This window comes from Notothenia rossii, assembly GCF_949606895.1.
Source record: "Notothenia rossii genome assembly, chromosome: 9".
Classification (NCBI taxonomy): Eukaryota; Metazoa; Chordata; class Actinopteri; order Perciformes; family Nototheniidae; genus Notothenia; species Notothenia rossii.
The window spans coordinates 26,764,409-26,786,011 of NC_136907.1; the positions used below are offsets into that span (position 1 = coordinate 26,764,409).

At 40.4% G+C, this 21,603-nt stretch overlaps 1 protein-coding gene across 12 annotated transcripts in view; it reads left to right on the forward strand.

Annotated features, from left to right (window-relative positions):
• LOC307019677 (RNA-binding protein Musashi homolog 2) overlaps positions 1-21,603 on the forward strand; it is a 306,709-nt gene that overhangs the window by 78,307 nt on the left and 206,799 nt on the right. The gene's annotated exons all lie outside the window — the stretch shown is intronic.

Sequence of the window (21,603 nt, forward strand, 5' to 3'; positions counted from 1 at the left end):
ACATCCTTTGTTATTTTTTTCAACATTATTTAACCAAAATGGTGACTTATATGCTAGGCAACTAATGTTTTTACTTTCACTTCAGTAGTTGTTTTGACCCAAATTACAATCTTTTCCTAAACCGAACCAAGTAGATTTGTTGCTTTCAAAGGCTCTGCACTGCAGGGTCTCGTACATGCAAGCTATGAGTCGTGTTGCTAGACGATAGTCCATACAAACAATGCTAAAATAACTTTTCGTGACATATCATACGAACCATGATCCACTTATGAGGAAAGGTTGCATCGATCAAGGAATGGGGATGTCGACCCCAGCTTCCTGCTGGGTAGCTAGCGTAATTCAATTTATTATCCATACTAGCCACTTCCCATTTTTCAAAGCTTTTTCAGTGCTGGTTATTCGTTAAGTAAGGGATAACATGCAGCAAATTAAAATGATTGTATTGTTTCCTATAAGAACAAATAGTCTATTCTATTGCCTTCCATCGGCTTGAAGTGCAGCGCAACGTAACTTCAAATGACGGCAGCACTGATCGAAGTTTTCTGTAGCTGTCCAAGTCAGTTCACATTTTCTTTTCCATTAACCAGTCTTTAAACACTGCCAGAGCCCATACAGTGTTCCCTTAAGTGTTTACTTCCTGTCTGTCTTCTTCCGCTGATTTTCTGTCCTCCGGAGTCTTTTAACCTCTTCCCTTCCCTAGTGTTGTTTTTTAGTCTTATTCTTGTTCTCTTTTTCTTTTATTGCTTATGCCATAATGCATCCACATTTTCCTGCTTTCCACAAATGTGGAAATTAATATTCCAAAAATATTTCTTGGTATTTTCTGTAAGAATAATAATAATAATAATAATAATATATGGCTCTTGATCAGAGCGTCCTTAGCAACGGTCTGTTATCCTTAGAAACGGCCTGCTATCAAGAAAGAACTGACCGCTTAATGTCCACTTTGACCAATCAGATTCGAGTATTGATCAAAACCATCAATCAAATCAAAAAATATGTATGTATCACAAAGTACTCATTGTCTTAGTAGGCTTTACTGTGTATCAAAGTTCTGTAATATATGTGATTTTGCATTTTCTTTTACTCGAAGCAAAAGTCAAACCCTCAGTCATGAATCCGGATTGATAAACTGGAGAACTGTGCTGAGTAACACCTGGAACCCCCTCAAATCTGGAACATGGCCCAGGGCTATATCCTCCTGTCTTAAGCGTGAGACTCATGCTATGGACTCTAATCTGACACACACACCCCAAACCTCTTATTTCTCACACTTGAATTGTTGACGTGTGTTTTGTTGGTAGAAACAGAGTCAGACGCCGGACTACAGCTGGAGTTTAACCCGACGGACGACGAGCGGATTGTTATGAGTCTGTCTGGGTCCTCCGGTTGCCTGCTCCATCACGTGCGCTTATGTAAATGACGTAGCGCTGCACAGCTGAGAAGGCACAGACAGGGAGAGAAAGAGGTGACAGAGAAACAGTGTATTCTGAAATAAGAATCGTTCATCTGTGGGAGCATTGCAGTTGCGCTGGCTCCATTTTCTAAAGGTCAAAATATTTGCAGGACATGAAGACTAATTTTTTCACTGAATCGGAGAATCAAAGGTAGCGAAAGATCAGAGTGGCTCTAATAAGCTTTTATAACCCTGTGAAATTGGTGCTTTATTCTCATTTGTTTAAATATTACTGGATCTCAGCTCTCACTGTAGCTGTGAACATTTTAATGACCAAGGAGAGAATCTGCCTGCAAAAGCACTTTGTTAACACTTTTGTTATAATCTATATTGAAACCTAATGTTCTCCAATTAAAAACAAACCTTTATTTTCACCCCAGCAAGAACACTTATTTTGTATTTCACTTTAATTTAAATAAAATATATTTTTACAGTGTAAACTTACAAAAAATAGACTTACAGTAAAGCAGTATGTATGAAACATTCTTTTTTTCTTGACATATCTAGCAGTTGGATTATGCACTAATCCTGAATATTTTATTACAAAGGCACTACAATCATTCAAAGCTTTTTCAATATTTTGAAATTGTATTGTGGGTTTAAAAATGTTAGTTTCCTTTAACAAATTGGGCAGCTGTTATGAAATAGAGGCGTAGAACTAGAAAAAAAAGAGCGACTGTTGACGAAAGGTGCGCAAAACTTTGAAGTCATTGACTTGACCTAGATGCAACAGATGGACAGACAACTGAGGACAAAGCTACTGTATGGCAAACACTTTGTCTGCTGGATGTGTAAGGAGACAATTGTAAACTGGGATGCTCGCCAAAAAAACCAGACTAAAGGATCACGGGATTAGTGACCTGATGTCTTGAGCAGGACCTGCAGTCCTTATATAAAATTACTAAATATTATTTTAATTAAACTATGGATAGATTTGAAAATACAGATTATGCACCATTTGCTGGTTATTTTTAAAGGTCTCTGATACAAAATGCGTCAAAAGGAACAAACACATTTTCCTGTCACCATATTTGCACTTTATTGAATATTCGTTCTATTCTTTTGTTCATCGCATCCTAAATCAGTATTTTGACTTGTTTTGAGTATCAAATGAACCCCTCTCCTCCTCAGTGCAGACATTTGTTGCCGTGCACATCTCAGGCCAGAGGCACGGCGGCTATCAACCGGTGTTCATCCGTTACTGCTTTTTGAAATGCTGAGCTGTCAGCAGGGGCCAGGTGAGGCAGTTTGTTCTGCTCACCACTCAATGGACATGTTTCATTGGCACCTCGCTGGAGGTCAGCAGTAAGTGACGGCCAGAGCGGTGGGGATCAGGCCTACTGCCCGGCTTTAGCTGGAGAGAGTGAATTACACTGTAGGTGGGGCAGGTGGGCTGAGCCAAGGCTGGGGGCTCTGATTGTGGCCCAGCATCATGTTATAGGTGTGTGTGCAGAAATCCATTTGACCATAGTGTCATACAGCTTAATTTATATGCCTGATGTGTAAGAGCTGCTTGGAAAAACCAGCAATTCCCCCCTTTTTCCTTCCCCTCGCAGACTCTTCAACCAATGACTATTCCGTAGGGTACCTCAGTGGAGTGATAGAGTTGGAAGAAGATGTATCATTGAAGGATTAGGACTAGAGCTCATCAAAGAAAATAGCCTGGTCAGTGTGACATGCCACTTTAAAGCGGCTGAATATTTTTAAGAGGGCCCTCTTCCTCATAGGAAATGAATAACAGACACAGAGTGGAGAGCAGGAGGTTTTTGTTTGTTTCTGCCACCGCTCAGGGGCAGAGATGATAGATTCGGAGATGTGGAGTGGATTGTTAGGGAGTAAGGCAGTTGAGGCCTATTTTCACCGCAGCTGAGGCCTCCACTAGCCACAAGCAGTTTATATAATTTCAGAGATGAGAGAACAAAATATCCTCTGCCGCACAAAGTAAGATTTAACTTCTCCTCCTCTCAGCTTTTCTCCCCCCGTCAGCACTTCCTAGGTGCATCAAGGACAGTACAAGGCATTGCAGCATCGCCACACACCGACAGGCACAGTGCGACAGAGTGTAAACATTCCCCTTTTACATGACATCTAGTCAGGATCATTGTGCTTGCTCTACAATGCATCAGCTCCCGCTAAACGATGGTGTATTGTGGGGTGGGCGGATGTGTGTCCAGGTAACTGGACGCTGGCCGCTCAGGATTTCCCGGGGAGCTTTCCACGCCATGGAGAATGACTTAGTCGAGCCCCACTGCTGAGCTCTCCTGAGCACGCTTAAGAGCTGAGAATTATTCCACTCATTTCTAGGTTCCTGTGAAGCATGACAAAAAAACTTGAGTGCTTCATGCTTCGCCCAATTCCCCTCCTGAGAGGAGACGAGAGGCTCGGGGTTTAGAAGTCGTTCAGCAAACACTCGACATGATGAACATTAATTACATCAATTACGTGGACCACAACCATCTTCTGGGGTGACTAAAAACAGGGTGAAAAATGTGTTGACAAAGTACAACAGTGAACTGGAAGAGATGCTGTATGTTTTAGGTAGCTGCCACACTAGCAGACTGTTGATACAGAAAAACACAATATTTACTGTAAAATTCAATGATTAAAACCTCTATACAAAACTATTCTTTTTTGATGATAAAATGTATATAATTTACTGTCTACTAGAGATGGGTCATGTATAATAGTTTTTAAATGTATTCAATACAATTTTTTAAAAATATCTATAATATAGAACAATATGAGTGTAGCCATATTGAGCGTAGTGGTGTTAGAGCAAATAATGGTACAATAGTTTCCAGTTAATATCAAATATAATTTGTACTTAAAATTGTATTTATTACTGTCATATTTAGTTATATTTGTATTTATTTAGGTGAGCTATCTACAATTAGGGCACAATTAAACAGAAATTGATGGGTGAAGGTCATTTGTTGGTATGTGCGTATTCACTTTTAAGTACCTGTTATAAACGTATTCAAGCTTGGCTATATTGTATCCACAAAAGTGTTGTATTATAAAATGGGTCCAGTTCTTAAGCAGATTAATATGCTGTATTTTTTAGTACGTTTAACACATTAAGTCAATTTATTTTATTTTGAAGAAGGGTAAAGTATCTGTCCATGTGCTTTGAATCGAGTTCATGGTTCTCAGTGTCAAAGATAACTCGAATATAAACTGTAAATATTTGGAATCAAAAAGGAAGTGGAATTTTCCATATTTTGAAATATGCATAATAAACATAGAGCGTTTTATGGAATACCTGCCATGTTTGGGATCCATGTATATAAAGAGAACGGGAATATAGCCAATGGATACAAAGTTAAATAACAGACTATGATTGGTCATTCAAATCTGACAGACGAAAGTGTCCAATGCAGATTACAAAAAGTACGGACACCATGTTGTTAGAAGAACCTGGTCTTCTTCCACTGGAGACAAACAAGAACATGTATAACACCCAAGATACCGCTAACGGCTAGTTGTATTCATGTTCCTGAAGATACTGAATGCCTAATGACCTTGGTAGCCATGCATAATGATGCACACTTAGCGTTTATTTTTGGAACACAATGAACCGCATAATTAACTTTGTAGTAGAATGAATTGTGTTTCCATCATCTTGGCAGTTGCCTGGAGTTTGTTTTACTTATAAATGATTAACAAGGTTGCATTCAGTTAGTCATATGTGGCCGCATTTATATTCAGACAACAATGCCGCCGCTGCCAGTGTGAGTAAAAGTCTGCTTAAACCAGTTACATGATTAATTATGGCTGCGACTAACGATTATTTTCATCATTGATTCATCTGCCAGTTATTTTCCCAACTAATCGATCCATCAATCAATCAATTAATATTTGTTGTCTCTAAAATGTTCTAAAAAATATTTTTCACAATTTCCCAGAGCTCAAGGTGACATATTCAAATAGCTTGTTTTTTTATTGTGGTTCAAAATGTGAAGATATTCAGATTATGAGAATATGAAATAGAAGCACATTTAGGATGCTGGTATAAGAAAGAGTTGCATTTCAGCTTGAACAGTGACTTGATTTTTTAAAGAGGTCCTGTGTTACGGTTACTGTACGGTAATTGCTCCAATGGCAACCTGGTGTGACTTTTCTCAAGAACTGTAACAATAGTACAAAAACACACTGTCAATATTTTGTAGAGCTGTTTGTTTTGAACAAAAACGCCTTCTGGTTATCAGTGATATCATGCTCTTGACACTCTTTGTAACCAGTTGTGCTCTATTGCATTGCATTCTTAATTTGTACACTAAAAGTAGAACAATTTTTGAAAGAAATATGAATGAAGTTATCATACTCCACCAGAATTCAATTAAAGTATATCCAGAGTTGAATGGATTTCAATCAATTTAATGTTACACAACCCTAACATATTTTTAAAGAAAGTGCTTTTTATTGTGCTCTATTCGTGTAGGGTCAGCATTACGTAGTCATCAGAGGGTGTACTTTTTGACATTTTCCTCCGAAATTCAAATGTTGCGATTCCTTCCATTATTGGTCAGATTCTGTATGTGTTGCATCGAGGAAATCACAATTTACCACTTTTTTTACCTTAATGGTTCATTTTTTAAATAGTCAATGATATGTTTTGTCTTCCGACTAACTGTTCTGTTGCTTAAGTGCTGGGTTGTTTACCATCGTTGCTCGGTTTTTTCAGTATGACCTAAAATGAAAGACTCATTACGTTAGCTGGAATAAAGAAAGAAACGGAGAATGTCCCTGTCAGGGTTAAGTTGGTTATATTTGAAACTGTGATATTCCTGCCCGAACATAGCCTTACCATCTCCTGTTTATCTCGTCATCCTTTTGTTATCATGTCACTCCACATTTCCAAATACGTTTGTTCCAGGACCATTAGCCACATTTTTCCCAATGTTTTCCCTACAATATGTGTGTAAGAGAGAGGGAGGTAAGGTGTGTAGTTGGAGGGCCTGTCACTAAAAGCCATTATTGTAATTGGAAGTTAAAATCCCATTTATTTTCCCCTCTAGTACTGTCAGTAGTAAGACCGGGGTCTTGTTTGAAAAATTAACATTTGATGTTCGTGTCAAGGGTCATGCAAGGGAACATCAACTTATTGAAAAGGCTGCCACTCAAAGAGAGCCGAGGCAGAGAGATAATTTACAATAGAAAGAAAAGCTCTGTTGCACAACCACGGTCACTGGCGTTTCTTTTGCACTGAAAAGCTTAAACGTTGACTTTAATTGAATGTAATATTTCAACAGATGTCACATATCTGCATTATGTTAGTTGGAAATACATTTAATTAAAGTCAATGTTTCAGTTTTTTCAGTGTGTAATGTTGGCCTCCTGTCTAATCATTATTTTGTTACATGTTTTGATTTCACATAGAGTGTGAAAGGAAAACCTTTTAAAGTATTCTAAATAAATATTTTTTCAAAAGTAATTCTCTTAGGCTTTCCTTATACAATGCACTCCTTGTTTCAAATCCAACTTTAGATTTTTTCCTTGGAAGGCTTGTCTCAGGTCTGCTCAGTAATGACCAATGACATGTTTTATTTGAAGCGTGGCTCTCTAAATTAAATGCAACTAATTTGAGTTTTTACAATTATACACAACAATGTCCTAATGTGCAAAACTATAATTGTTTATAATTGTGCACAACTGCTTTTTCGTCTTTTGTTTTCTTAGTTATGTTCTCTGTATTTCATATGTATGTGTTATGTGTAACGTTGCTGCCTTCTTGGCCAGGTCAGAATTGAAAATGAGATTTTATCTCAATGCTTTTATCTGGTTAAATAAAAAAGCTAGAGGACCAACATATTGGGAGTTCAGAGACAGAGAGAGGGCAGCAGAGACCCAAAGTAGATAGGAAGGCACATAGTTTAAAGAACACTCCAATCCTATATACAGTGGGGCAAAAAAGTATTTAGTCAGCCACCAATTGTGCAAGTTCTCCCACTTAAAAAGATGAGAGAGGCCTGTCATTTTCATCCTAGGTATACCTCAACTATGAGAGACAAAATGAGAAAAAAAAATCCAGAAACTCACATTGTCTGATTTTTAAAGAATTTATTTGCAAATTATGGTGGAAAATAAGTATCTGGTCACCTACAAACAAACAAGATTTCTGGCTCTCACAGACCTGTAACTTCTTCTTTAAGAGCCTCCTCTGTCCTCCACTTGTTAACTGTATTAATGGCACCTGTTTGAACTCGTTATCAGTATAAAAGACACCTGTCCACAACCTCAAACAGTCACACTCCAAACTCCACTATGGCCAAGACCAAAGAGCTGTCAAAGGACACCAGAAACAAAATTGTAGACCTGCACCAGGCTGGGAAGACTGAATCTGCAATAGGTAAGCAGCTTGGTGTGAAGAAATCAACTGTGGGAGCAATTATTAGAAAATGGAAGACATACAAGACCACTGATAATCCCCCTCGATCTGGGGCTCCACGCAAGATCTCACCCCGTGGGGTCAAAATGATCACAAGAAAGGTGAGCAAAGTAACAAAGGTTACCATCAGTAACACACTACGCCGCCAGTGACTCAAATCCTGCAGTGCCAGACGTGTCCCCCTGCTTAAGCCACTACATGTCCAGGCCCGTCTGAAGTTTGCTAGAGAGCATTTAGATGATCCAGAAGAGGATTGGGAGAATGTCATGTGGTCAGATGAAACCAAAATAGAACTTTTTGGTAAAAACTCAACTAGACGTGTTTGGAGGAGAAAGAATGCTGAGTTGCATCCAAAGAACACCATACCTACTGTGAAACATGGGGGTGGAAACATCATGCTTTGGGGCTGTTTGTCTGCAAAGGGACCAGGACGACTGATCCGTGTAAAGGAAAGAATGAATGGGGCCATGTATCGTGAGATTTTGAGTGACAACCTCCTTCCATCAGCAAGGGCATTGAAGATGAAACGTGGCTGGGTCTTTCAGCATGACAATGATCCCAAACACACCGCCCGGGCAACGAAGGAGTGGCTTCGTATGAAGCATTTCAAGGTCCTGGAGTGGCCTAGCCAGTCTCCAGATCTCAACCCCATAGAAAATCTTTGGAGGGAGTTGAAAGTCCGTGTTGCCCAGCGACAGCCCCAAAACATCACTGCTCTAGAGGAGATCTGCATGGAGGAATGGGCCAAAATACCAGCAACAGTGTGTGAAAACCTTGTGAAGACTTGCAGAAAGCGTTTGACCTCTGTCATTGCCAACAAAGGGTATATAACAAAGTATTGAGATGAACTTTTGTTATTGACCAAATACTTATTTTCCACCATAATTTGCAAATAAATTCTTAAAAAATTTGGAAATGTGATTTTCTGGATTTTTTTCTCATTTTATCTCATAGTTAAGGTACACCTAGGATGAAAATTACAGGCCTTTCTCATCTTTTTAAGTGGGAGAACTTGCACAATTGGTGGCTGACTAAATACTTGTTTTCCCCACTGTATAGCTTTTAAAAGCCACTGTCTCTATTGAAGAGAAGGATCCACATTTCCACATGAGGTCCACATCTGTTCCCCCATGTTCCGTCCATACAATTACAAATAACTGACACTGAAAAATGACTGACATAGAAGTGACTAAAGTTTGCATTATTTACATAAAAGTTCCGTCATTTTGAGTCATTGAGGTGCTGCCCTGTTAGGCCAACACAGTTAAGTTTACACTGAAATACATTGTGGGTTTCCCTTGAGGTGTTTTCCTTTCTTTCTAGTTTAGGTGTTTTTTTTATGTATTATATCACTTTAACTGTTTGCCTGTTTACTCTTTATTGCTGATGAGGTCAGCAGGGGTTGGCAGGAAGTTGGTTAGAACAAAGATACATCAGAGACAAACAGATCAGGAGTGCCTGAAAACGTATTACCTCCTTTACCTTTGGCAAACTGCAATATCCAGCATATCTGAACATATTGGAATAGAAATTATATTATTCTATTGTATTGTGAATACAGTATTATGATGAAATCGTATCATGGTGATTCCCAACACTAAGTAATAGTGGACAACAACTCCAAAGTATGCACTCCAAGGAAAGGCTTCTTAGTAATTTTAGAACCCCCCCCCCCGGGCCCTTTTAAAAAACAAAACTGTATCCATTTAAAAAAAAAGAAGAAAAAAGGCGTTGTAATATTGATAGCTGATTTGTTACTATATACATTAGATATTACTTTTGAGGTCTTTCATATGATTTGTTCACCCTGCAAATGTCCTACTTTTGTGCGATATGAGCACACCCTAGGTATTTGTATTATTAACGAGCTCTATGGATTCCTACTATTTTTGTTTTGTATTTCAAAGTACTTGCTCTAGTCAAAACAAGATTAGTTTCAGCATTGTGCACGCCGGCTACCAGAAGGCGTGCTGTGTCTCATAACCCTGGAGTGAGTTTCAGATATCCAGCCATGTTCACGATATATTGTCTTGGAAATGTGTTAAATGTTCATAACGTGCTGGCTCAAACGTCCCAGATTTAGCCACAAGCAATCTAATCGAATTAGCATAATATTCCGATTTCCAAAAAAGCTCTTAAGAGCCCTTCTGGCATTGTCCATTTCTCTTATTTGCCTCTTGTTGCTGTAACGTTTGCCTAATGCCCGGCCTGTGCCTGGTGATCGCATGCTGTGCTCATTGTGAATGCAGTGTGAATGCGCTGTTTGGGTATGGGCCCATGCATCTCCGGGGCCCTATAATCAGCTCTAAGCTGCGTCTATCAATCTTCATAACTGTAGTGGGTTGAGGAGGGAAGTGCAGCTAATCAGCTCTAACCGGCCCCATGTTCAGCTGCAGACTGTCACTGTTATAGCAAGGCCATATGCAAACAGCGTCCCCTCGCATGCGCGCCCCCCGCCCACATCTTGGCCGTCTCGCAGGGCCATTCCACAGATGTCCGGCTCGAGTAGAAGTCGCTTTTTTCCGAAAAGTGCCTGTGACTTTCACTGAATAGCTGTTAGTGTAGGTTAATATAGGAGTGGTGGCCCTGCAGCGGTGGCAATCACAGCTCTGATCAGAGCTGGGCTTCAAAGACGTCTGTGCAAGTTGAAGCCAGAGTTATCATTAGCTTCTGCCCTGTGCTTGACAGCCCTTCCCCACCCCCCAACTCCTTCTTCCTGTCTTTCTCTCTGCCTCTCTTATCACACTCATTTTCTCTCCGTGTGCTACTGTAATCCCGGGTCTGGCTACTTGGGCCTGTCTCTCCACATTTGCACTAAGCATCTTTCCTTCTCTCATCTCATTTGCCCTAATTGTATTGTAATAAGCAATTACAGATCTATTTATGCACACTAGAGCCGAGTTTGGGCCACTTTCGCTTAAAAGAGCATGCAGGGGAGTGGACCGGCCCCTCATCCTCAACTTGTAGCTGCAGGACAAAGAACGCTGCTGCTAATCGCTCAGCTTTTTCTCACTGATGATCTAATCCTGCTTTACTATCTCGCTCTTTTGCTCCCGTTTTCTACTGTGCGCCCTCCAAAGCAAAAGTGATTGCGCTGTTTGTTGTTTTCTTTTTGTGAGTCAGATCTAGTGATGCAAATGAGCAGAGGCACTGTTTACATGGACTGGCCATGTTTTGTGTGTGTGTGTGTGTGTGTGTGTGTGTGTGTGTGTGTGTGTGTGTGTGTGTGTGTGTGTGTGTGTGTGTGTGTGTGTGTGTGTGTGTGTGTGTGTGTGTGTGTGTGTGTGTGTGTGTGTGTGTGTGTGTGTGTGTGTGTGTGTGTGTGTGTGTGTGTGTGTGTGTGTGTGTGTGTGTGTGTGTGTGTGTGTGTGTGTGTGTGTGTGTGTGTGTGTGTGTGTATAAAGTTTCTAAGGCTTTGATCATACTACATTGCATTGACAGATAATTTCTGGTGCTTTCTGGTTGCCTATGAACGAGATCTGAATGCCAGTAATTATATCCTCCTTTCTAGAACGATACAAATCGTGGCTTATACAGCAAAGTGAGATGGCTTTTTTCTCTCCGTCCCATTATTTTTAGGTATGAGAAATGACATTGAAATACCCCCCCTGTCTGGGGCTCTGTGTTTACAGCTGTTTGTGTTAGAGGTGGGGGCCATGATAAAGGCTCACACCTTGTAATCATAGCTGGATGTGTGATGTCCGCGACCTGCCTGAGAACTGACTCGGAGGATGGTGCGTGGTGTGTGTGTGTGTTCGTGTGTGTGTGTGGTTGGGAGGGAGGGAGGGTGGGAGGGTGTCATATAAAGTCATAAATGGAAAATGTTATGTTTAGTTTTAACCAAACGCAGCGGTTTTTGATTGCAAACACATTTTGATCTATGATTGTTTAGCTTTGCGTTATTTCTTATAATTGAATACCTTATGTATTTGATGGAATACACAATAAACGTGTATCTTGATATCAACATGTGTCTCTAAAAAAACCTACCTGTTCACCACTCAGAGGTGGCTGGCTCTGTTGTGAGCCAGCCACCTCTTGTGTGCCTATCATGTACAATGTGTTGGAGCGCTAGCCAATAGCAGTGCGAGTGATGTCACTATGTCGCGGAAGAACCATTAACTGAATTTATTGACATTAAAGGTCCCATTTCATGGCCATTTCTACTGATCATAATTCCATTGTTGAGGTATACTAAAATAGATTTATATTGTGCAATTTTCCAAACTCACATTGGTTTCTCATACAGCATCTCTGTACGGTATGTGTATTCACTCTCTGTCCTAAACGAGTTTGGAAGTATTATAAAATTGAAAGCGAAGGCAGTGTAACAGCCAGATGCAATGTTTGCAAGGTGGAGGTTCCGCGTGGTGGAAAGAACAGAGCTACGTTCAACACGACCAATCTAATACGCCACCTGAGAAACAAACACCAACAACAACACGATGAATACACAGCGGCCACTTAGGTAACGGCACTGACACTTTCAGAGACTTTTAAAAGGAAAGAGAAACTGCCCCAGAACGGTGAAAAGGCCAAAAAATAAATAACAGCCAAGATAGCTGAATTCATCGCGTTGGATGAACAGCCATTATCTGTTACCTTTTTTTTCTCTTAATGCATTGCATAAAGATCGGATCCGGAAAAATCGGTATCGGCAGATTGTCAAAATCAAATGATCGGATCGGGAGCAAAAAAAGGTGATCGGGACATCCTTAGTAACGGCTCCGTGGACGTTATGTTACGTCACTACCCAAAATACGTCACTATACCCAAGAGGTAAACAATGGAAAAAGAGAAATACCCAAAGAGGCGTTCTGGGGCAGCATAGACAGGTATTTTCTGTGTTAGAGTTGTACTCCTTACAGGGTGTACTTTGAGGGTTTGTGACTCTGACGCAGACCGTTTACATGCAGAAAAAGCTACATAAAACACAAGGGGACGGGTAATAACCAGAAAAGCATGACATGGGACCTTTAATACATTGGGCCAAAGGTAACAATATATCTTTAGGGTTTGTTGATCTACTGGAATTGACCATACATAATTTATAAATGATTCATTAAAATTAAGTCTGTCTGGATATGGATATTTTTAGAACAAGCCACAGCAGGTCCGGCAAAGGCAAATCTGTGCCTGTGTTTTATTTGACTAAAGCTAGGTCCAAAGTAAAAAGGAGAAAAAGATGAATGATACATTTGCTTGCTCTCCATAGTTCCCACCAACCCAAGGAGAGCAGCAATGCAAAACCTGTTATTTTTCACACTGCTTGACTTTTCTGTTTCCCTTTGTGAGCTCCTGACTTTTAATGGCTCACAGCAGCACCAGTCCACTGTAATATGATTAAAGCAGCCAGCAACAGCTTCTTATTAAGTAAACCGGTATTATTCAAAAGTGTTAACATACATCTCCCGCATTTATTTTTCTTAATTCAGTCCATCACTTGTTTTTTGCTGAAGAGATGACGTTTAGCTATTTAGATATTATTTCCTCACAGATGGCCTCCTTTTTGTTGGATGAATACACACTTGCAGTTCTGAAAGTGTCTTTTTTCACTCAATATTCTAAGTTCAACAGCAGAAACCTTTAGTTTTTTGCTCCACTGCTTTCCAGACATGTGCAACACACGTCAACACAGGCACTTTTATGCAAATGAGGTGAGCCGAGGCTGGGCTCATTTACATCTGCATGCTGAATAAATACCCCGCTAAATTTTAAAAGAGAATTTGCAAAAGTTTTCCCCCATGATGGCTATTTTGCGACATTCTGTTTGAGGGATCTTCTTGAATTTGATGATGCAATTTTGTACATGTAATAACAACAAAGCTAATACAAAATAACCCATTCTAGAAGAAAAAGGCATAGAAAAAGGTGAAGACACTTATCTATAATCTAATAATTAAGATTTTTCACCCTACTCTGAGCATAATTGGTTTCAGTTTACAACTTTTCCAGTAAAAGCATTACATATCTTTGTTACCATCTGTCTGCCATTACCATTCCATTCTCAATGGAATTGAAACGACAACATGCTTAGAGCGATCAGAGCTGGAATTTCGACATTTGCATAAATATGTTACACATTTCTTCCTTACACTGCCTGCTTTGCTCTTATTTTTCATATCCTTTCAAACAGTGTTCAGATCCCATTTGGGGAGTTTACGTTCACATTTTGTCTTTGCAGTGTCGGCTCTGCATGCATGTTCAAAACACTAATGGATTTTTTAAGGTGCTACATAGAGGCTCTTTGAATTTTGTTTGCTGCCACAGGTAGAAGTCCTAAAATGTCTCCAAAAAACAAACCCAATATATCCTGCAATACTAGCTACAGGCTTATCTTTTATACTCTTCCCAGAACTAATACAGCAGCCCACTTTTTAAACACAAGAACAAACCAGGAGATCAGTATTCTAAAATATTGCAATGGGGTGAATTTAAAGACATGTTCGCACGCACGCAATGCACACACACACGCACGCACGCACACACAAATCTGACAATAGATCAGTTTTCTCAAAGTGATTCAACATGGTCATCATAAGTGACTTTGATAATAACCTTTCTGAAAAAACTAATAAGAATACTCCTAAATGTGCTATTTCACAACACACACGCACACACACACAAACACGCACACAAATCTGACAATAGATCAGTTTTTCTCAAAGTGATTCAACATGATCATGAGTGACTTTGATAATAACCATCCTGAAAAAATGTATAAGAATACTCCCAAATGTGCTATTTCAGGTGATGGTAGCCACACTGCGGGTAGCAAAACATTCATAAGAATGTTTGTAAGCTGTTCTGTCTATGAATACTTAACAAAATAATTCTAATGGAAAAGATTACATGTTATGTAATAAAAAAAGTTATGTAGGTTCTGTTACAAACATTTGTTACTACTCAAAGACAGCCTTTTGAAGATTTGTCAAGAACAGAAAATAAACACAAATAAATAAAAGATTAATAAGGAAAAGGTGATTGTCAGTTGTGTCCTATTCATTTACATTATTGAAAAAGTTAATATTTGCTGCTACTTTTTGCCGTGACAAACACTTTATACCAGTCTGGCTAATAACTCTGTTGTTTCTGGAGCTCCTTTTACAAACTAAGGCATAGGGTTAACACACCCTAATCTTAACATCTTAATTAAGTCCTTCAGTATGGTGTCTTTCTTTTGAACAAATACAAACACATCTTATTTTTTCCATTTGTATATCCTTTTGCCATACCCCACAGCATTGCAGGGTGTGACAGAACAGTAAACGTTTCTTTGGTGGACAGTTTGAAGAATGCAGTTACAAAGTTACAAGTTTTATGATGAGTTGTGAATGAATCAAACAGCTCAGGGGATGTACTGTCAGTTGTGGGCTTCACATCCTTCCTGGCTACTCACTCCCTGTGATGTCAGCAACTGGTGTGTGTGTGTGTGTGTGTGTGTGTGTGTGTGTGTGTGTGTGTGTGTGTGTGTGTGTGTGTGTGTGTGTGTGTGTGTGTGTGTGTGTGTGTGTGTGTGTGTGTGTGTGTGTGTGTGTGTGTGTGTGTGTGTGTGTGTGTGTGTGTGTGTGTGTGTGTGTGTGTGTGTGTGTGTGTGTGTGTGTGTGTGTGTGTGTGTGTGTGTGTGTGTGTGTGTGTGTGTGTGTGTGTGTGTGTGTGTGTGTGTGTGTGTGTGTGTGTGTGTGTGTGTGTGTGTGTGTGTGTGTGTGTGTCATGATAAAAGTAAGATATTACGTTTTATGGAAAGCAGTCATTTTAAGAACTCTGACATTATTTACATGAGCTGAATGTATTTTCATCATGTGGACTTAATGGAGAAATTAAGACAACACAAATGTTTCTTAAATAAAGGTGTGATGTCTCATAGAGGAATAATGTTCCACCATTAGAGTCATTCCCCCGCTGAAATTAATCATTGAACATTTTGACAAGCCATTACATTTTTTTGTTAGTCACTTTTGAGATCTGTCTAGAACGCTTAAATAATTGCAAACAGTGGAACCAAACAGGAAAATTAAAACATGTAATATATTTTGTAACCTTAATCCCTTAATGTTTTTTAATTTATGATTTTTTTAAATCTAATTTTTCATGATTATAAGGAGAAAATCTATTTTCCAGAATGGCAGTTGACACGTCTGCCATAGCCAACATTATGCTGTATTTGAGTATTGACAAATCCCTTAAACACTGGCCAAGCCGAGCAGAGTTTGGTTTTTGTGAGGTTCATTAAAGAGACAGGCGCTAAAATAGAGTCTTTCAGACATTGGGTGAATACATTACATTACATTGCATTTAGCTGACGCTTTTATCCAAAGCGACTTACAATAAGTGCGTTCGACCAACAAGATACAAACTTGAAGAAAACAGAATCAAATAAGTACATCAGGTTTCATAGAGCCAAACATTTCAAGTGCTACTCAACTGGTTTTAGATAAGCCAGCCCTTTATTAGTATATAAGTGCTTTGTTAGCAATTCTTTGTTAGTATTTCTATCGATCGAAGTGGAGTTAAAAGAGATATGTTTTCAGTCTCAACCGGAAGATGTGTAAGCTTTCTGCTTTCCTGATTTCAATGGGGAGCTCATTCCACCATTTTGGAGCCAGGATAGCAAACCCACGTGTTTTTGCTGATGAGAACTTGGGTCCCCCTCGCAGTGAGGGTGCAGCGAGCTGTTTGGCTGATAAAGAGCGGAGTGCACGTGCTGGGGTGTACAGTTTAACCATGTCCTGGATGTAGGAAGGGCCAGATCCATTCGCAGCATGGTACGCAAGTACCATTGTCTTGAAGTGGATTCTAGCAGTTACCGGAAGCCAGTGAAGGAAGCGGAGGAGCGGCGTGGTGTGGGAGAATTTTGGAAGGTTGAAGACCAGACGAGCCGCTGCATTCTGGATGAGCTGCAGAGGTCGGATGGCACATGCAGGTAGACCAGCCAGGAGGGAGTTGCAGTAGTCTAGGCGTGAGATGACGAGAGCCTGGGCCAGAACCTGCGTCGCTTTCTGGGTCAGCTGGGGACGTATCCTCCTGATGTTGTAAAGCATGTATCTGCAGCAGCGGGTTGTAGCAGCGATGTTTGCAGTGAAGGACAGTTTGTTATCTAGGATCACACCCAGATTCCTTGCAGTCTGAGTCGGGGAAACAACAGAGGTGCCGATGTTGATTGTTACGTCAAGGGTGGGACAATCTTTTCCCGGAAGGAAAAGCAATTCAGTCTTGTCAAGGTTGAGCTTGAGGTGGTGAGCAGACATCCACTGAGAAGATGTCAGCTAGACAAGCAGAGATGCATGCGACGACCTGGGTCTCTGAGCAGGGAAAGGACGGAATTAATTGGGTGTCGTCAGCATAGCAGTGGTATGAAAAACCATGCAGGCTAATGACAGATCCGAGCGGGTTTGTGTACAAGGAGAAGAGTAGGGGACCAAGAACAGAGCCCTGAGGGACCCCTGTAGTTAATTGACAAGGGTCGGACTCGGACCCTCTCCAAGTTACCATGTAGGTACAGTCTTTGAGGCATAAGGGGAGGAGGGAAAGTGCAGAGCCTGAAACTCCAAGTTCTTGGAGAGTGCGAAGGAGGATCTGATGATTCACCGTGTCGAATGCAGCAGAATACAAGCATATACCAGGGTTCCCGCGGGGTCTTAAAAAGTCTTAAATTTGATAATCTGAATTTAAGGCCTTAAAAAGGTCTTAAATATGACCCAAAAAATAAGAAAGGTCTTAAATATGATTTAGAAGGTCTTAAAAATGATCGGATTTGAAAGGTACTTCTGTGTTGCGATCACGTCTAAAATGTGTTTTGGGGAAAATGTCCGGGCTGCAAAGTAACCAATATGGTAACAGGGTGTTCGCGGGGTCTTAAAAAGTATTAAAAGTTGATAAATCAATTTAGCGAAAATTAAGGCTATTAAAAAGTATTAAACGGCATTTTCCAAGGTATTAAGAAGTCCCACAGCAACAACAACATGAAACACCCTTTAATTTACTGAATCGACATGTCGGGAAACCCCCTCAAGGCGGCCCCATGCATAGCGCGCCGTAAAATGCTGCTTCTTATTTTAATATTCGTTGCCTTGCTCCGCTCTGTGGGGGGGGGTCCCAAGGGGTCCCAAGGTGGGTAGACCGACATACGCAACGGTCTGGGGGTCCAACGGCTCTGTGTGTAAGCCCTATATGATCATTTTCTGATAACGATGAAATAGCCCGCCTCCCTCTCCCCACGTCTCCTGCTGCTGCTGGGCTGTCAGAAGAGGGGGAGGAAAAGAGAGGCAGGCACCGTTTATTAAATATTATTATACAGAGAACAGAGTCGTTATCAAGCTCAATAAATAACAAAGAAGACCTCTGATCGGCACTTTTCTAAGTTTGTACGGAAGATTTAAACTTTAACGTACATGTTGACCGGCGGAACCTTTTTTTTAACGGAAACTCTGCCGCACGGTTCCCTCGTTCCTTGGAAGAGGCGGAGAGGTGGGTGTTTTTCATCTGCTGGTGGACTACCTGAGAGATATACAGCAGGAGAACACGCCGTCCACCGCGGAGAATAAACAGAAGGGCAACCATGCTCCGGGGTCTTCTTCGCTGCTTTTGGTGTATTTTGTGGCGGCAGCTGCGCCACTTACAGGCCTGGCATATGTACTACAGCGTTTCCAGCATTTCCAGCGGTCTAGTGTGAACGGACACATTAATGAATCGAATGCGTGTGACCGGAATACTTTTTTGTGTTTGCGTATGCGTTTTACCGTATGCGTCCTCGTGGGGCCGGGGTCTAAGCCAAACTATATCCGGTCACAGAGATCTGCTATTTTAAAGTAAAGTCAACACATATCGACCCTAAATATAGTCTATATTAAGAACGAGAAAAGTCTTAACATATATACCTTTTTTTGTTAACATATGACAAATGTGTGAGGGTGATGACGTCAGAGCATCGTCCTATGTGCCAGGGCTTAGCCCCGGACAGCCCCAGCCCAATTTAACCCCTGGGTATTTGTGAGGGAGCTCCTATATGGCATTACCCCGCTGAAGCTCACCAAAGTTTAATATATTTCATAGTTCAAAGTTTTGTCAATTGTTTTGTTTATTGGTCAAATACTGGTTTCTAATGGTTTTTGAGGAGTTTTACTGGAATGAAAGAGCACAGAGTCTACAGAAGCAACAAAGCAGCATACTGCATTAAACCTGACCTTCACAGAGAGGTTGAAGTTCATGTGGAGAGGAGGCTTCAGTAGTCTGTCGAGACTCTGTTTAGTTGTGCTATCTTACAATCAATATAGTCAATGTGAGGTAAAGTGTGTAACCGGTTAGAACTCAAAGTTGCGATGAAGTCTTGAAATTGTATGGAAAGGGTCTTAAAAAAGATCTTAAAAGGTATTCAATTTGACCTCAGGATTTCTGCATATACCCTGGGTAATAGCCTTTCAGTTCCCCCCAACAATTTGTATTGAAATAAATCAACATAGAACCAGTAATCACTAACTTTGTTTCCCCCGGCCCCTTATCGGAGAGCACCCAGTTAGTAACCTAGCAACCAAGCTTCAGCTGTCGGCAGTCAGAAACTCATGTCTCTTCGAATCTACTTACAAATAAATATGGGGAAGTGTAAGTTCAACCGCATTTGGTTGGAAAACATCTAATTTAGTGCTTGGTTGAAACCAGTGGAGGGTAACGTGTTTGAAGCCCGCTGCACCTTTTGCAAAATAAATCAGCGTTTGTTTTGCTAATGTAGCGTTAGCTAGTTTAGCGTTAGCTAGTGCAGCAGCTCCCGCAGCAACACCGGGGGACCTCCGGGCGATTTTTGGGTCTACGTCAACCCTAAAAGCGGAGGTGCTGTCGACGCTAAATACCGTAGCTAAACACCAATCATACAACAGCAATGATGAACAAATTGTAGCCAACGCAGCAGAGCTCTGAAGCTCTTGTTACTCTCACTGTTATGTTCAGTCATTGTTCTTATGTTGAACATGAATACATTTACTTTGTAATTAATTATGGGACGTATTTCTTCTTTCAAAGCAATTTTCCTTCATACTTTCTTGCCGTGAAATAGGTCTTAAATTCTATTCAAAGTGGTCTTAAAAAGGTCTTAAAAAGTCTTACATTTGAGTTGGCGAAACCTGCAGGAACCCTGATATACAGAGAGTGTTATTTAAAGCATTAAAGCAGGGGTGGGGAACCTCCGGCCCCCGGGCCGCATACGGCCCGCAAGACCATTTGGTATGGCCCTCGAGGTAATTTATAAACACATGCAAAAGAGAAAAACATTTAAGAAAGCTAGAACGCAAAAAAATTAAACAAGCGAGTGCCTGTTTTTCCTGGCCAAGGTCAGGGTTCTTGAACACAACACAAGCCTAACGTTTCATCACGTGGTATATGTCTTGTCTGACAGGGGTGCAGTTCGGACGGAGAGCACCAGAACGTCGCTCCGGCACTTCCAAAAATTGCAGTACCCATAAGGAGCCGTACACATGCCGCAGTTTTTGCGTGGCTGTGTCTTTAGTTGAAAGCCCAGTGGCGATCTGTTCATCTGTCATACTGATCATACAATCAATAACTTTGTTGTTATTAGTATCTGGTTAGCTAGCTATGCTAGCGAATATAAGAAGCTTTTTTCTACAACCAGTGAGGTAGAGGCAGATCTTTATATGATCATTATAGTCATAACAAAATAAGAGAATAAAGTAAACAGGTATAAAATCCTTTATGACAGTAAAATAAAGTTGTTATTTTTAAACAAAAAATATAGTTTGAAAGGGGAGTGATTTGTATAATATCCATAAAGAAAAAGAAATCTGCTTACAGCTCTGTTTCATATGGGTGTTCAGTGTTTCCCCTAGGATGGAGTCATAGCAGCGGTGCTAAGGCACGTGGGCCCAGTATAATGTGAGCACGGAGCGCGTGGAATTTTTTTGTGCGTGCGAATTGCGCCCCGCCAATTTGTTTCTATATGTGAGCACAAGAAAGGCTCTTGAGGCCTAGTACCAGGGCCGGTTCTAGCCAATTTGCTGCCCTAGGCGAGTTTTTATATGTAAAGAATAAATGAAAAATCTCTACAAAAAACAAATACACTACAAAAACAGAAACTTATTGACATAGGTAATATACGTCAAAATGGCTTCAAATGTATTCATTATTGTATGAACATGTTTTAATTGGGGGATGGACGTCACATCCTCTGGTATGCCCCCCCCCCCCCCCCCCCCCGGGAATATTTTTTTTGAACATTTTAAAGTAAAATGCTTCAATCTGGTGCACTTTGAGCAGACAATTAATAGAGACCTCATCTAGGGGGTACAACTCTAAAACGCCCATATGAAAAAGATCGGTTTACATTTTAATAATCAAATAAGCATATGAACATAACCAATAACCTAACATAGCCAATAACAAATAAATGTAGCTTATTTTAATTTGTTTGTTCATTCATATCATATTTGACTAGTTAACATCATGCATATTTTTGTATCTCTCCAACTTTAAACGCTATTTTTGGATTACTGTCCTACTGTATAGTATACATTGGAATGATTTCAAACCTGTTTTTATTTATCCTAATAATTATAAAGGAGTGCCTTGGAAATATGTGTTTACATAATTTGTGGTCAAAATGTTTGAGACCCACTGAGATAACTTGGACTAAAATTAACTTATCTAAACACTCAGAGTCCTTTACCTCACTGAGCCTCTCAGTCTGACAGGAGAGCTCTCCTCCACCCTGGTTGTAGAAACATCTACGTCTTATATCCGTTAGCGCTGCTAGCAC